The sequence below is a fragment of the Bufo bufo genome, chromosome 1 (assembly GCF_905171765.1).
Source record: "Bufo bufo chromosome 1, aBufBuf1.1, whole genome shotgun sequence".
In the NCBI taxonomy this organism is placed as follows: Eukaryota; Metazoa; Chordata; class Amphibia; order Anura; family Bufonidae; genus Bufo; species Bufo bufo.
In genome coordinates, this window is record NC_053389.1 from 623,424,820 (window position 1) to 623,442,849 (window position 18,030).

An 18,030-nucleotide genomic window follows, 5' to 3' on the forward strand; every position below is an offset into this window, starting at 1 on the left:
ATCCCCATTTCTGGGTAATTTGTCTATCTGTTCCTTCAGTCCTTCAATTTTTTTGTTCAGATCCCCTAATATCTCTGTTCTCCTTTTAATGATTAATTTGATGAGTGAGATAGAGTGATTGTGTAGGAGTGTGTTCCACTCCTCCTCAAATGTCTCACTCATCAAATCTTGGGCTGGAATTTTGTATAACAATAATCCTTTAGGAACTTTTTGATGTTCTATATAAAATTGGAGTGACCTTATTTCCCAATGCTGTCTAAGCATGTATTGTGGTATCAATGATGGGAATCATGCCCGTTATCGGTATTCCAGGTTTATATTATAATAAACATCCACTATATGTATAGATTATATCATCCACATCCATTTTATTTTTATTTTCATTTTTGTCATCATCATTTTTATTGAGATTTTATCTACACACTTTTTTCACATATTTTATCTACATATTTATTAAAAAACTTTTATTTAGTGTAAAGATTTCTTATTTAGTATAAACTATCATTATTGTCTTAAATAATAGGAAGCATCCACCAATGGGGTATATGTTGAATGGAATGTTTGTTTTTCCTCCCTTGATATCCACAAGAGAGTGAAGCCTATTAAACATATTAGTGATTGAAAGGCTATCTTGGACCTAAAATCGGATATTATTAAGAAAAACAGAAAATAAAAAAACAGACTGTGAAAACTAGAAATCTCAAATTGTACAGAAATGGAAGAACCAGATCCAGAGGTCCGATCCAGGCTTTGAGGATAACTTAGAGAAGTATATAAGGCGCATTTAGACAGGTATGGCGCAACCACTGAGGAAGGGAGAGTGACAACTCCCGAAACGCGTCTGGGTTTCACGCCATATACCTGTCGACACTTCTTCAATTGCATGGCCATGCAAATAGGACTTTGACATCGACAATATCTAACATTCGAAAATTGCAGCCTGGAATTATCGGACGCTATACAAGGAATACGTCACTACTGGTATCCACAGGAAGTGACGCAAGCACTACCCCGTCATCCCGCAAGCATTCAACGCGGACATCAAACAGAACATTGCTAGACGCGGGCCCTGTATACTAACCGGGGTGTTCCATGCGCTTTACCCGCACTGTATCAGCTAAGTGCATTACCCACAAGAAAAGGTAAGCGCTATTATAGTCGGCAAGCCCGGCTATTGTACCTAACAACGGAAGACACCGTACCTTATGGGCCCCATTTACTCAGTCTGAGCAAACCGTAGGACTGAAGCCACATACGAAGGGGAGGTAAGCGGCTGAAAAGCCGGCAAGTGTATCTCTATTACAGCAATTTGTATGATACGGGACTATTACTGAACGCACTGAATAGCGGCAGCTTGCCAGAACCTGTGGAACTACAGGAGTATTATCCCAATCCGATCTGGGTTTATTGGACTCCTATAGACACTTAGGCCACTACACCAGGCCTCTATACCATCTTTATCACCTTGTCATAGGATTGATAGATTGTTTGGTTATTGAACAATACCTACCAATATCCATTACCCCATAGTGGTTGTATTAGCACACTTGTTTTTTATTGTATTGTTTTATCTATTTTATATCGCTAGCTTATTATATTATATCACTAATAAATGTGTGCCAACTGTTAGAGTGCTCGTCCACACATCTTTGCTAATTCTATTTTCTCCAGAGAGGTAGGGTGTCCTCTCCCTGGACTTGTAGCACCATATCATAGGCTATATAGGAGAGCAGCCACCACCTACTCCAGTTCCAGACAGTAGATGGCCTTCGTGCGGCCATCTTCACCACTTGGAGAAATGTTCCCACTCACCTCATGGAAACGCTTGCATCAAGCATGCCGAAACAAACTTTTGAAGAGAACAACAATAAAGGCGGAGCTACTCATTACTGAGTTCATGTTTAGAAGTTGGATTTATGTTTTGGGGGGTTTAGTTTTTTTTTTGGAGGTGTGGTCCTAAACTTTTGATCAGCTGAAAAACAGCCTGTTTCAGTTTATTCGTTGTTTTCATTAAATTGAATGCTCAAAAAATGTTTTGTCTCACTCCCATTTCTTCTTGTTGCATGTTGAAGCTCTATTTGGAACCTTGTTAAGATCCAGCCATGCTAAATATGATTTTCTGCCATTTTTCAAGTGGTCTCAAACTTTTGATCAGGACTGTACCAGGGGAGTTGTCGTTTTACAACAGCTGGAGGGCCACAGGTTGAGCATCCCTGTCATAAATCAATTCAGAAAAAGCTGATGGACCTTCTGGTCTCTAAACATTTTCTGATATCTGGCCATAACATTAGTCAATCGAGATTTAGAATAATTAATCACATTCCCCCTTTATTGAGGGGTGGTGATAGGGGGAAAATATTAAAACAAAGAGAGGTGTGGTGGATAAGAGAATTGGGAATGCTAAGTCCTAAGTTTTGAACATCGATTTTTGTCTCAATCCATGCTTTTAGAGAAAAATAAATATATTTATAGTGATAATTATTGTTCTTTATATCACTAATACAAATGGGAGGTACCATGATTATGTGTATATACACAGTCCGGATCAAAAGTTTAAGACCACTTAATAAAATGGCAAAAAATCATATTTAGCATGGCTGGATCTTAACAAGGTTCCAAGTAGAGCTTCAACATACAACAAGAAGAAATGGGAGTGAGACAAAACATTTTTGAGCATTCAATTTAATGAAAACAACGAATAAACTGAAACAGGCTGTTTTTCAGCTGTTCAAAAGTTTAGAACCACACCTCCAAAAAAAACTAAACCCCCCCCCAAAACAGAAATCCAACTTCCAAACATGAATTCAGTAATGAGTAGCTTCGCCATTATTGTTTATCACTTCCAAAATTCGTTTCAGCATGCTTGATGCAAGCGTTTCCATGAGGTGAGTGGGAACATTTCTCCAAGTGGTGAAGACGGCCGCACGAAGGCCATCTACTGTCTGGAACTGTTGTCCATTTTTGTAAACTTCCCTTGCCATCCATCCCCAAAGGTTCTCAATTGGATTTAGATCAGGGGGAACACGCAGGATGGGCCAAAAGAGGGATGTTATTCTCCTGGAAGAAGTCCCTTGTCCTGCGGGCATTGTGTACTGTAGCGTTGTCCTGTTGAAAAACCCAGTCGTTACCACACAGACGAGGGCCCTCAGTCATGAGGAATGCTCTCTCCAACATCTGGACATAGCCAGCGGCCATTTGACGACCCTGCACTTCCTGAAGCTTCATTGTTCCACTGAAGGAAAAAGCACCCCAGACCACATCTGCTTGTCATGCCAGTAACGTTGGAAACCATCAGGACCATCAAGGTTAAATTTTTTCTCATCAGAGAATAAAACTTTCTTCCCCCTTTGAATGTCCCATTTTTGGTGCTCTCTTGCAAAGTCCAAACGAGCAGTTCTGTGGCGTTCAAGGAGACAAGGTCTTTAAAGACGTTTTTGTTTTTGAAGCCCTTCAGTCTCAGGTGCAGTCTTATGGTTATGGGGCTGCAGTCAGCACCAGTAAGGGCCTTAATTTGGGTCGAGGATCGTCCAGTGTCTTGACAGACAGCCAATTGGATCCTCCGGCTCAGTGCTGAAGAAATTTTTTGGGGTCTTCCACTTGACTTTTTAGTTCCATAACCCTCAGGATCATTTAAGAAATTCCAAATGACTGTCTTACTGCGTCCCACCGCAGCAGCGATGGCGCGCTGTGAGAAACCCTGCTTATGCAGTTCAACCACCCGACCACGTTCAAAAAGGGAGTTTTTTGCCTTTGCCATCACAACGTGTGGCTACCTGACAGAAAATGACAATGAATCCACATCTTTGCACAGATTTGGCCTTTTAAAAAGGCATGTGGTCCTAAAATTTGGATCAGCTGAAAAACAGCCTGTTTCCGTTTAATCGTTATTTTCAATTATTGAATGCTCAAAAAATGTTTTGTCTCACTCTCATTTCTTCTTGTTGCATGTTGAAGCTCTACTATATGATTTTTTGCCATTTTTCAAGTGGTCTTGTATACTGTTGTAATTTGCTTTTAACTTCACCTCTTTATTTTTTTAGGGATCACTTGGTTGGTAAATATCACGGCTGAAGGTAAGAAACGTTTCTATCTGAAATAAACCAGCGATTCACTGCCAGAAAAGACAGTAAAAACAATTTAAAAAAATACTTTATTCCATTATAATGATAAAAAAGGGTATGGAAGCCCCCTGTGGCCAGTATATGCAGGCCAATATAGGTGTGTGTCCCTGATGTATTCAGGTTTACTAAGGGATACAAAAATACTGTAGAGACCACACTCCATTATTGTATTAACCATTGCTGTATGGGACGCTCATTGCCTATACAGACCCATCCATCAGCTATTCCTTTCTCCCATATTACTCTGCCCAGATAATTGTTACAATTACTGCAATAGTGGCTAGCTGCAAATACACTCATGTTTGCAGCTTTTCTTCAGGAGCTTGCCCGACATTCCAGTGGTGTAACTAGGAGTGACTGGGCCCCACAGCAAATTTAGCAAATTTGTTACCCCCAGCAATTTGTTCGCAACCTTCACTCCTGTGTCTAGTCAGAGGAGACCCAGCAGCCACTCCATCCATTTCCTACAGTGTCACTGTATATGATGTCATTGTATAATACTGTTGAGGGGGCCTTGACAATAAAAAATCTTTTAGTCCTCCTCCTTTCTAAGTTGGGGCTTCAAAGCAGCCGCTTCCCCTATAGCTACCCCCCTGCTACAGACCTGTGCCTTAACAATAAGTGCAACGCTGGCCGCATTGATAGTGTGCAGCACAGCCTCCCGTGCTCCGTCCCATGATGGGTTCCGTCCCATGGGCGGGTGTATGCAGGATACCCCATGCTGAGATGCACCAGTTATTCGGCTATCAGGCCATATGCATTTGGTGATAGAAAACTCCTTTGACCTCACTCCTGTATGATATATACCCCTTGTAGGTGTGATGTATATCCAGTATTGAATATAGCCGCCTAAAGACACCCCTGTTTTATGACATAAACGCTGTTTGTAGTGAAGGCGGCTGCTCGAAAGCGGACAGTGGGGGGGGGGGGTGACAGATGGGTGGAGCTAATCACTGTGTGATTCAATAGCCCCACTATCAGATTGGGCACAATGCAGGAAGCACCCACCCATGGGACAGAGCCCATCCTATTATAATGTGCTATGCATGGCGGCCATTTCACGGTCACAAAAGTACAGGAGGTTGTGCTGCAAGCTATCAATGTGGCCAGCAATGCGCTTATTAATAGGGCATAGATCTGTAGATGATGAACGCTGTGAACATGAGTGTGGAACGCGTTGAGCATTTGTATCTGCAGCTAGCCACTATTGCAGGAATAGTAACAATTCTCTGGGCAGAATTTCTAATGACAAAGAGTAATATGGGAGAAAGGAATGGCTGAGTTGGGTCTGTATAGGCAATACAGTACAAAACAGACGAGGGTGAATTGAGAACCTAAGTGGCCCCATATTGTAGGAGGTCTAAATTGACAAAGGCAGGGCAACAAAAGTAGGGGGGTCAGCAATACCATAGCACAAACTACCACACAATATATTGCCCCAAAAGCTATCCCCTCTGAGATGGCCATCAATTAACGCCATTTTTTCTCCTCCTCTTCCAGTTGTCTCTGATTAAGATATGGAGCAGGGAGTTTACAATTATTACAATTATTGCTACAATTATTAATATTATAATATATTTTTATATTTGCAAAAAATGCATTGCAGTTATCTATAATATCAGTTTTTACATTTCTATGAAGTCATGCATTGCGATTGGTAGTGGAACTATGTATATATACAATATACTGCTGCACTGGACATATTTTTGATCAATAATATGCACTAAGAGCTTCTTCACTGCTTGGCAGTAAATAGTGGCGTCATGTATTTGACCCTGTTCACAAATCACCTGTTCACTCAGTCTTAGCGCATTTAGTGGGTGTGCTGCTACTTTATTTGTATGCTGTATTATTGCCGGGGAAGCTTGCACCTGCGATTTGTCTCATGGAGGTGCTGATCCGTTTTTTGCTCTTATACTTATATATATATATTATATATATATATACACTGCTCAAAAAAATAAAGGAACACAAAAATAACACATCCTAGATCTGAATTAATTAAATATTCTTCTGAAATACTTTGTTCTTTACATAGTTGTAATGTGCTGACAACAAAATCACACAAAAATAAAAAAATGGAATCAAATTTTTCAACCCATGGAGGTCTGGATTTGGAGTCACACTCAAATTAAAGTGGAAAAACACACTACAGGCTGATCAACTTTGATGTAACGTCCTTAAAACAAGTCAAAATGAGGCAGATGGCTGAAAAAGTGCAGGTTATTTTCTTGCTGGAGACCCTTTCACTGCTGGTGCCTTTTCACTGAATATTCTGTATGAGCGCTCCAGCTATAAAAAGACTGGCAGTGAAGAAAATGGCAGATTACGGTTATTAGGATACAGAGATGCTGCCATTTTTTTAAATATTAATTAAATACAATGACATTAGGTGTTGAGCAGCGCCCCACTGGCCTCCTGACGATTAACCTTTTAATCCCTTTCTACTAGCATTCAATTTATTTGCTCTGGGGATGAAGTGGTGATGAATGGGGATGAAGTGGTGAGATCGGTTATTTACAGTTTATTTCAGAGCCCCAGTAAAGTACATTTTTCATTAGCTATATATGTGTGTGTCTGTGTATACATGCATGAATGTATATATATGTTTGTGAGTGTATATAAATATATATATATAAATCTATATATATATATATATTTTATCATGCATCAAAAAATGTAGACTGCCATTTTCTTTTCTGACTGGTCCTTATATAAATAAATCAATAAAAATATATGTAAAAGTATTTTCACATATAAAAATATTGGGTTGCTCAACCAGGATTAATAATGGATAGGTGCACTGCTAAAAGACTCACCCAATCTAGTTGTAAATAAATAAATAGTAGCAGCGCAGGCAACACAAGTGGAGTACGTGTTTATTAACTAAAATCATGACAATAGCTAAAATAATGACCAGCAATAAAAAAAATAGCAATGAATTAAAAAATAGCAATACATATAAAATAGTGATAGATCCAGGAGCATACACAAACAAATAAATTAATATCCCATAAATAGGTCCTTCCTAACTGCCCTGCTGTCTCTGTTATTTGGCAAATTCCATTAAAAGATCGAAGCGCTGACATTGATAGTTACTTACCAACTACTGCCACCTTGTCTATTCTGCAACCAATTGCTGTGAACTTGGATACATATATATATATTCTCTATTCTCATATACGCATAGCACCCGCACTGAATCCGGACCCTTTCATTTCTATGGGGCTATGCAGATAAGCAGTGATTTCACCCATCACTTGTGCGTTGCGTGAAAATCGCAGCATGCTCCTCTTTTTGCGTTTCTCAAGCAACGCAGGCCCTATAGAAGTGGAATGGGGTTGCGTGAAAATCGCACGCATCCGCAAGCACGTGCGAGATGTGGTGCGATTTTCACCCACAGTTTCTAGGAGACGATCGGGATGGAGACCGCGATCATTTATATATTTCCTCCATAACATGGTTATAAGGGAAAATAATAGCATTCTTAATACAGAATGCCTAGTATAATAGGGCTGGGGGGGTATAAAAATATATTACCATGTATGGTGTTACTTTACACCTACCCCCCACTCTCAGTATGGCTACAATAGGATCTAAGGCCCCTTTCACACGGGCGAGAGGGGCTGGAGGGGTTAAAAATAGGGCTGGAGGGGTTAAAAAAAATAAAATAAAAAATAAACTACTGTACAATGGAGTAACTGTACATTCATATATTTATGTATCGATCACAATTATGATTCAGTACATCGAGAATATTAGATATTATATATTTGCATATGCAGCTCTATAATATATCTGTATACACCGCTCCATTATGTCTTTAGATCTGTGATACAAGTTGATTAGATTTGGATAACACCTGGTGATACATTGTACTGGATTGTTTGCGGTCTAATGCATACAGATATATAATAGAGCGGCGTGTACAGATATATAATGAAGTGTTGTATACATGTATACAGATATATAATGTAGTGGATACAAAGTGTATTTATTAGCTATGTTCCTATAGTGGCTGAATGTTAATACAGTATCGAAAAACAACATGTACAGTATGGATACATTTGTATTTAGCAAAGCCTTTTGATAATTTCCTCCTTGACGGCACCCCCCACCGAACCCCTGCCCCCCTTCTGCCAGGATAATTCCCACACCTATTCTTGCTATTCTTAATGTTGGATCTCTTTCTCCACAATTGCGCAATGGAAACCTAATATGAATTATGATGTTAACACTGACACCATTAAAACAAATAATATTGTTACATGAAAAACAAAAATAAATAAATCAATACAGCTGCAGCGCTGGGCAAGTTTTAAAATACACCAAAAGTTTACAGGCAAAAATAGACCAATATATACAGCGTTGCTGCTATATTGATTTATTATATATAAATATATTTTATATATTTATATTATATATAAATTTACATATAGTATAATTAGTGTAATATTGTATAATTATTTTTTAATACAGAGGTTATCTATCTTTCTATCTATATATGTCCATTATACTGTACAATACACTATATCTAAATCACCATACCTCATATGGATCATGGAATAAATAATTATACAATATTACACTAATTATACTATATGTAAATTTATATATAATATAAATACTGTATTAACATTCAGCCACTATAGGAACATAGCTAATAAATACACTCTGTATCCACTACTTCAGAGAAAAACAAATAATAAATAAAAATAAATATGGAAAACTGCATCAAGATACAAAACAATATACACTTAAAGGATAACAAAAACAGATGAATGCAATAATATTGATTGTGTATCTGATATACTTGAAGCAAACTATCTTATTACTTGAAATTGGGACATTCTCTAATAAATTTCTTGTCCCCTAAACACTGAAGGTATTTAGATGCAAATCGCGATTCATATGCTAAATGCCACCCTTCATTAATGTTACAAGGTACATACAAAAAGATCGACTAATGGAGTACATTGCAGTATTAACCTCAGTATCGCTGACTACACTGCCTGCGCCTGACTCTGGTGAACAGCTAGCGGGGTTAAAAATAGGGCTGGAGGGGTTAAAAATTAATTAAAAATAATTTAACTCGCCTTAATCCACTTGTTCGCGCAGCCCGTCTTCTCTTCTGTCTTCTTCTGTGCTGTGCACAGGAAAAGGACCTGTTGGTGACGTCATAACGCTCATCACATGGTCCCATCACATGATCAATCACCATGGTAAACAGAATCATGTGATGGACCATGTGATGAGCGCAGGGACGTCATCAAAGGTCCTTTTCTGTGCACAGCACAGAAGAAGACAGAAGAGAAGACGGGCTGCGCGAACAAGTGGATTAAGGTGAGTTAATTATTTTTTATTAAATTATTTTAACCCCTCCAGCCCTATTTTTAACCCCTCCAGCCCCTCCTCCTCGCCATGTGAAAGGGCCTTAGATCCTAATGTAGCCATACTGAGAGTGGGGGGGTAGGGTGTAAAGTAACACAAATACAGTAATATATATTTGTACTGTATGTATTTTTTATTTAATTAGGCGATAAGGCTATTCTTCTATGCTTATTTTTTATTTATTTATTTTAAATTTTTTAAACATTAGAGTTGTTATCTCACAGTGCCTTATTTGTTAAATAAACTTAGATGCAAGACCAGCAGAAGGTGTGCACACCAAAAAGGTTATTTAACTTTATAAATGCTGCTAAAAAGTGCTAAGTAACCATGGCAGCCAGGACTGCAGTAGCGTCCCTGGCTGCCATGGTAACCGATCGGAGCCCCAGCGATTAAACTAGGAACTCCGATCGGAACTGCCGCTTCCACTGCCACCAATGATGGGGGGGGGGGGGTTGTTAACCAATGATTTTAAATAGGGGGGGGAGAGGCCGCACTGGACACCAATGATTTTTATTGTGGGTGGGGGGTGGGGGGCCGCACTAGCCACCAATGATTTTAATACTGAGGAGGGAGGGGGGTCTGGCCCCTGCTGCCCTGGCAGCACCTGATCTCTTACAGGGGGCTGTGATCCACGCAATTAACCCCTCAGGTTGCAGCACCTGAGGGTTAATTTGTGTAAATCACAGCCCCCTGTAAGAGATCAGGTGCTGCCAGGCAGCAGGCGGCCGTTATGTCCACAGTTCTCAGTATATTCTAACTTGAAGCGTCCCCATCACTATGGGAACGCCTCTGTGTTAGAATATACTGTCGTATCTGAGTTTTCACAATCTAACTCAAATCCGATGGTATATTCTAACATAGAGGCGTTCCTATGGTGATGGGGACGCTTCAAGTTAAAATATACCATCGGATTGGAGAAAACTCCGATCCGATGGTATATTAATATTACCCGAACCCAAACTTTTACTGAAATGTTCGGGTTCCGAACATCATAAAGTTCGGGTTTGCTCAACCCTAGTGCCATCCCCTATAGCGCCCGGCTCCTATGCAGTGTCGGGATGACTACGGTCTGTATCAGGAGACGGATAGCCATATTAATACACAGCACATGTACAGTACTGTACATACAGTAGACAATAAGATGCAGTGGGGCACAGGACAGTACAGTCGGGTGCAGTGGGGTACAGTACCATACCTGTGGCTCCCCACCCCAATGTACTGTAGGTCTGTGTGGTTACGCTCACCCATTTTTTTAATTTTATTTAATGATTGACTGTTCAGGTGCCATCCCCTATAGCGCCCGGCTCCTGTACAATGTCGGGATGACTACGGGCTGTATCAGGAGCCGGATAGCGATATTAATACACAGCACATGCTGCTCTGTACATCCAGTTACACTACTAGAAATTCACATAAAGTACGGTACTACTGATTAATCTAGTACTTTAACTCAACACCGCCATCTACTGGCATTGGTGTGTATTGATACACTGGAGGAGATAAAATCGCGTTTAGTTAGTAACGAATTGCGAAATAAGGGAGCGGTAGCGATGACACATCTGTATTTAATTTAATGTTTGTGTGTGTAGTTAAAAGATATTGACAGTATCCCCCATAACAGTGACATCTACAGTACCCCGCCACCTTAACAGTACCTCCACAGCCCCCCCTTAACACTGACCCCCCACAGAGCCCTGTCTCCTTAAAATGGGACTTCCACAGCAAGCCACCCCCTTAATTTTGACCTTCACAGCAGCCTGCCCCTTTAACAGCGAGTTTCACAGCACACCACCCCCTTAACAATGACCTCCAGAGGGGACCATCCGCTTAACTGTGACCTCAACAGCAGGCCTGCCATAGGGTGGCCAAGAGGTCCAGTTTTAGGCTGGACAGTCCGGCTTTCAGACTCCCTGTCCTCCATCTGGCGCACAGGGATGTTCTTTTGAACAGCTCACTCTCAAACAGCAGCACTGTGCAGTCTGAGTGTGAACTGCAGGAAGAAAGTCAACATCCCTCCCACCTCTGCAGCTGACAGAAGTAGATTTTTAGCTGCATTTTTTCAATCCCTGTCAGCTGAGGAGTGGGAGGGTGTGTGGCCTAACCAGATCGGGGGAGTGTCTTTTTGAACAGCTCACTCTAAGACAGCAGCAATGTGCTGTCTGAGTGTGAGCTGCAGGAAGAAAGTCACTGCCCCTCCCACCTCTGCAGCTGACAGAAGTTGATTTTTAACTTAATTTTTTCAATCCCTGTCGGCTGAGGAGTGGGAGGAGGCGTGGCCTAACCAGATCAGTGGTGTGACTTAGTGGGACCTGGGGGCGGGGTTGTAATTCCATCTTTTCAGGGTGGCCTGAATGGCCAACCTACCTTCCCCCTGAACTGTGACCTCCACAGCACTCCGCTCCCTTAACAGTGTCATCCACAGCTATTAAGCCATGGCTTTACTTCAATAGCGATTATCCTGGTGACAGATTTTCTTTAAACCTCACCTACAGCTGAGAAGAAAAATGGGTGGGTTGTTATGGAAACCTGGAGTAAAACTGTGTATGTGGAGACTAACGGCTTGTGAGCTTCTATTGGCTGATAAGGGTCATGTGACCAAGCTTCTATTGGCTAATGCATTTTTTGGGAATATCTCAGGAACGGTACATCCTAGAGAGCTGAGAGCTGGTCTAAAATACACCTGATGTAACTGTGTGCCAAATTTCGCGATTGTAAATGCGATGGTGCGGATTCTTTTAGCGGACATACATACATACATACACACAGCTTTATATATAAGACTATTCCATTTAATGTTTGTGTGTGTCATTAAAAGATATCATCACTATCCACTATAACAGTGACATCTACAGCACCCCACCCCCAAAACAGTGACCTCCACAGCTCCCCACCCCTTAACACTGACCCCCCCACAGTGCCCCATGCCTTAAAATTGGACCTCCACAGCAGCCCACCCCCTTAACTTTGACCTTTACAGCAGACTTCCCCTTTAACAGTGACTACCCCCTTGACAGCAACCTCCACAGGGGCCCGCCCCCTTAACAGTGGCCTTTACTGGAATGGGGAATTGTCCTTTTGAACAGCTCCCTCTGAGCTCCCTCTAAAACAGCAGCACTGTACTGTCTGAGTGTAATCTGCAGGGAGAAAGTCACCCTCCCACCCCTGCAGATGACAGAAGTTGATTTTTACCTTTATTTTTTCAATCCCTGTTGGCTCAGGAGTGTGAAGGGGCGTGGCCTAACCAGATCTGGGCGTGGCTTATCGGGACCTAAAAGTTGATTTTTAACTTAATTTTTTCAATCTCAGTCGTATGAAGAGTGGGAGGGGGCGTGGCCTAACCAGAGCTGGGGCGTGTTCTTTTGAACAACTCACTGTAAGACAGAACAACAAAGAGAATAGAGCCCAAGGTGCCAAATGGTAAATAATGTAAATATAGAATTTTATTATAATGTAGCAGAACACAATTAAAATTACAATTACATGCATGTGGTGCCAGAGGACAGGGAACAAAAAGGAACAGGGAAGGAAAAAAACTGCGCCACCCTGGGAGGAACACACCGCTCAGAGATACGTAGATGTATGGGATCAGCGGGATGTATATGGTATAATAACCTACCCTCAGATCACATATGTATACATAATAAATGGCGAGTCACAAATCAACTGCAAAGGACCAAACACAGACATGAAGTAAAGTATGTGGAACAAGAGGCTGTGAATTAGAAACAAAATAAACAGCAAGCCACGCTGGATATAAACCTAAGGTATAAGTAAACATCCAGGTAAGAGAGATCAAGGGGGTAAAATTGCAGATGAGACTCACCTAAAATAGACCGGGAGTATAACAACCAGGATGGCGCTACCCCAACGCGCGTTTCGGCGTGCCTTCGTCAGGGGGTAACGCCATCACTGTGGATCAAATGCTTTAAAGTCTCTCTAAGCCAATAATGAGCCAGCACTTACTTGTCCCCAGGTGCATATGCTGATCGGCGCGCGAACACTCCAGCGCAAGCACGTCCGGCTACCCCGCAGCCGGCGTCCCGTCAAACCACGCCCACCCTACGTGACGAAGTCACATGATCGGGCGGAGATGACGCGACGTGAGGACGCACAGGCACGGGGCGCCGGAGGCGGCGCCGGATGACTCGCGCACACATCACAACGGGGGAGGAGCAGCGGACATCCACCTATCAAATTCTAAAATCAGGACACCTCCGTTAGTATATGGAGGCGAAGCAAAGGGAAGAGGGGAAGGAGAGAGGGGAAAACGGATAACTGGTGTAGCCGCATATATATATATATATATATATATATGTACCCATGCATCGTGTGATATATATAAAAGAGGGGGAGGGGACGGAATATAAAATATATATATATAATATATGCAATATAATATAATAAATATAGCAGTATATCCAATAATTGATGTGCACGCATATACAGCAATGCAAAATACAAAAATACAAAAATACCATAATTGTCCATAAATACGCAAATGCATACACCAAAATATGAACATGATTGATGATTCCTATATACATGACAATCGTGATAATCAGTGAATACATAATTGGATAAAGACATGCAGTAAAGACAAAAAAATGAAAATAATAAATGAATAAAAATATAAATATATACATATAAGTGAAAATGATGATAATGATAATAATAATGAACATATCCGTGTATACGGTGACATAAGATACCGTGAACAATTAGAAGTGTATGACAATCGAGGGATTGTATAGAAAAAACAAAACAGTGATTACGAAAAATGTTATTTCCTACGAATAAAGTGCAAAGTGCTAAACCAAGTGGAAGGTGCTAGTGAACAAATAGCCAATGGGAATAACCACCGAAGAGTGTGTTGTGTAGACACCCTCTTTTCAGGCGGCTTCAGTTTGGTTCTACAGAGCGCATGCGTCACATCCGAATACTATGACATACATGATGACGTTCGTCTGGACATGCGCTGTGAAGAGATTGAGACGCTCAATGAACGCGATGGTCTATGCGGGCGCCATGGCTCCTTAAGGTCGAGTTGCTATGATCCTTATCCATTTCACTGTCACTTTTATTATAATTTCGATCATGATTCAAATTGATATGAATTCAATGTTGTTTTTATGTTGTTTGATCCGCATGGAGGGTTATTATCCTAAGTATGTGAATCATACGGCACATGTCACTTTATGCACATGCACTTTGTTTATTTGTAACAGATGTATCCAATTTAACTTTGATTGTAACCATACCGTGATTGGTCGGTCACTTTTGATATGCCTTTATATGCATTCCCTTTCACTGTTTCTATGCTTGAGGGAGGCTCTTGTGAGCCGAAACGTGGCAAGTTTGCCATATTATGGGTGATTAAAATTTTCTATTTCATCACTATCTCGGAGTGCAGTCCTACCTTTTTCGTTTTATACTATCGGGTATTGCCGTTACCCCACGTCGGACTTTGCACCCACATCCTGGTTGGTGCTCCCGCTGGACTTTCCTTTTCTATATATATATATATATATATATATATATATATATATATATATATATATATTTTTTTTTTTATATATATATATATATATATATATTTTTTTTTTTTTTAAATATTTTTATTCATTTATTATTTTCATTTTTTTGTCTTTACTGCATGTCTTTATCCAATTATGTATTCACTGATTATCACGATTATCATGTATATAGGAATCATCAATCATGTTCATATTTTGGTGTATGCATTTGCGTATTTATGGACAATTATTTATTTTAGTATTTTGCATTGCTGTATACGCGTGCACATCAATTATTGGATATACTGCTATATTTATTATATTATATTGCATATATTTTATATATATATATATATATTTTATATTCCATCTCCCCCCTCCCCCTCTTTTATATATATCACACGATGCATGGGTACATATATATATATATATATATATATGCAGCTACACCAGTTATCCGTTTTCCCCTCTCTCCTTCCCCTCTTCCCTTTGCTTCGCCTCCATATACTAACGGAGGTGTCCTGATTTTAGAATTTGATAGGTGGATGTCCGCTGCTCCTCCCCTGTTGTGATGCGTGTGCCGCCTCCGGCGCCCCGTGCCTGTGCGTCCTCACGTCGCGTCATCTCCGCCCGATCATGTGACTTCGTCACGTGGGGTGGGTGTGGTTTGACGGGACGCCGGCTGCAGGGTAGCCGGACGTGCTTGCGCTGGAGTGTTCGCGCGCCGATCAGCATATGCACCTGGGGACAGTAAGTGCTGGCTCCTGATTGGCTTAGAGAGACTTTAAAGCATTTGATCCACAGTAATGGCGTTACCCCCTGATGAAGGCACGCCGAAACGCGCGTTGGGGTAGCGCCATCCTGGTTGTTATACTCCCGGTCTATTTTAGGTCTCATCTGCAATTTTACCCCCTTGATCTCTCTTACCTGGATGTTTACTTATACCTTAGGTTTATATCCAGCGTGGCTTGCTGTTTATTTTGTTTCTAATTCACAGCCTCTTGTTCCACATACTTTACTTCATGTCTGTGTTTGGTCCTTTGCAGTTGATTTGTGACTCGCCATTTATTATGTATACATATGTGATCTGAGGGAAGGTTATTATACCATATACATCCCGCTGATCCCATACATCTACGTATCTCTGAGCGGTGTGTTCCTCCCAGGGTGGCGCAGTTTTTTCCTTCCCTGTTCCTTTTTGTTCCCTGTCCTCTGGCACCACATGCATGTAATTGTAATTTTAATTGTGTTCTGCTACATTATAATAAAATTCTATATTTACATTATTTACCATTTGGCACCTTGGGCTCTATTCTCTTTGTTGTTCTGCCATTGTACTCAGGAGCTTGTGCCGAGTTATTTCTCGGGGGTGTTGTTGTGGATATATTGGGTGGGCACCGCCCCCTTTCACTTTCCGCACCCCAGGGGTCTTTTCCCCCCTTCTTCACTGTAAGACAGCAGCACTGTGCTGTCTGAGTGTGAGCTGCAGGGAGAAAGTCACCCTCCCTCCCACCCCTGCACCTGACAGAAGTTGATTTTTACCTTCATTTTTTTCAATCCCTGTCGGCTCAGGAGTGGGAGGGGGAGTGGCCTAACTAGATAAGGGGCTTAGCGGAACCTGGGGGCAGGGTTTTAAGTCTATTGAGGGTGGACACATTGTGGCAGGGGACGTGTCTGGGCTCCTTCCTGCAAGAGTGACGCCCCTCTGGGCACCTTACTGGCTCATTTGCATACCAAATAAACTGAATTTTCAGAGGATAAAAACATCTATTGCTGGAACAAAGGCACATCTAGAAATAAGGTACTAAGTGCTATTAGGCCATGGCTTTACTTCAATAGCAATTATCCTTGTGACAGATTTCCTTTAAAGCTCTCCTACAGCAGTGAAGATAAATGGCTGGGTTGTTATGGAAACCTGGAGTAAAACTGTGTATGTGGAGGCTGACGGCCTGCAAGCTTCTATTGGCTGATAAAAGTAATGTGACCAAGCTTCTATTGGTTAATGCATAGAGAGCTGAGACCTGGTCTAAAAACTTCCCGGACACCTGATGTACCTATGTGCCAAATTTTGTGATTGTAAAGGCGAAGGTGCGGATTCCTTTAGCGGACATACACACACATACACTCAGCTTTATATATTAGATACAGTGCCTTGCAAAAGTATTCACCACCCTTGACTTTTTTCGTATTTCGTTACATTACAGACTTAAGTTCAATGTTTTGTTAATCTGAATTTTATGTAATGGATAAGAACACAGTAGACTAAGTTGGTGAAGTGAAATGAGAAAAATATATAAATAAAACTATTGTTTAGAAATAGAAAACAGAAAATTGGCATGTGCGTATGTATTCACCACCTTTGTTAGGAAGCCCATAAAAAGCTCTGGGGCAACCAATTACCTTCAGAAGTCGCATAATTAGGGAAATGATGTCCACCTGTGCGCATTCTAAGTGTCACATGATCTGTCATTACATATACACACCTTTTTTTTTAAAGGCCCCAAAGGCTGCAACACCTAAGCAAGAGGCATCACTAACCAAACACTGCCATGAAGACCAAGGAAGACCATGTTGTTGAGAAGTACAAGTAAGGGATAGGTTATAAAAAAAAAAAAAATCTTTGATGATCCCCAAGAGCATCATCAAATCTATCATAACCAAATTAAAAGAACATGGCACAACAGCAAATCTGCCAAGAGACGGCCGCCCACCAAAACTTACAGACTGGGCAAGGAGGGCATTAATCCGAGAGGCAGCACAGAGACCTAAGGTAACCCTGGAGGAGCTGCAGAGTTCAACAGCAGAGACTGGATTATCTGTACATAGGACCACAATAAGCCGTACGTTCCATAGAGTTGGGCTTTATGGCAGAGTGGCCAGAAGAAAGCCATTACTTTCGGCTAAAAACAAAAAGACGCGTTGTGAGTTTGCAAAAAGGCATGTAGGAGACTCCCAAAATGTATGTAGCAAGGTGCTCTGGTCTGATGAGACTAAAATTTAACTTT

At 41.1% G+C, this 18,030-nt stretch overlaps 2 protein-coding genes across 6 annotated transcripts in view; one reads left to right on the top strand and one right to left on the bottom strand.

The window, feature by feature from the left end:
* Nucleotides 1-18,030, bottom strand: part of HYKK (hydroxylysine kinase) — a 113,143-nt gene that overhangs the window by 34,539 nt on the left and 60,574 nt on the right. The window lies entirely within an intron of this gene.
* LOC120985703 (very long-chain acyl-CoA synthetase-like) overlaps nucleotides 1-18,030 on the top strand; it is a 235,797-nt gene that overhangs the window by 15,729 nt on the left and 202,038 nt on the right. For all 4 annotated transcript variants that reach the window (XM_040413797.1, XM_040413799.1, XM_040413800.1 and 1 more), the window contains exon 2: nucleotides 4,041-4,073. The gene's annotated coding sequence lies outside the window, so the exon portion shown is untranslated. The remainder of the gene's footprint in view (nucleotides 1-4,040; nucleotides 4,074-18,030) is intronic.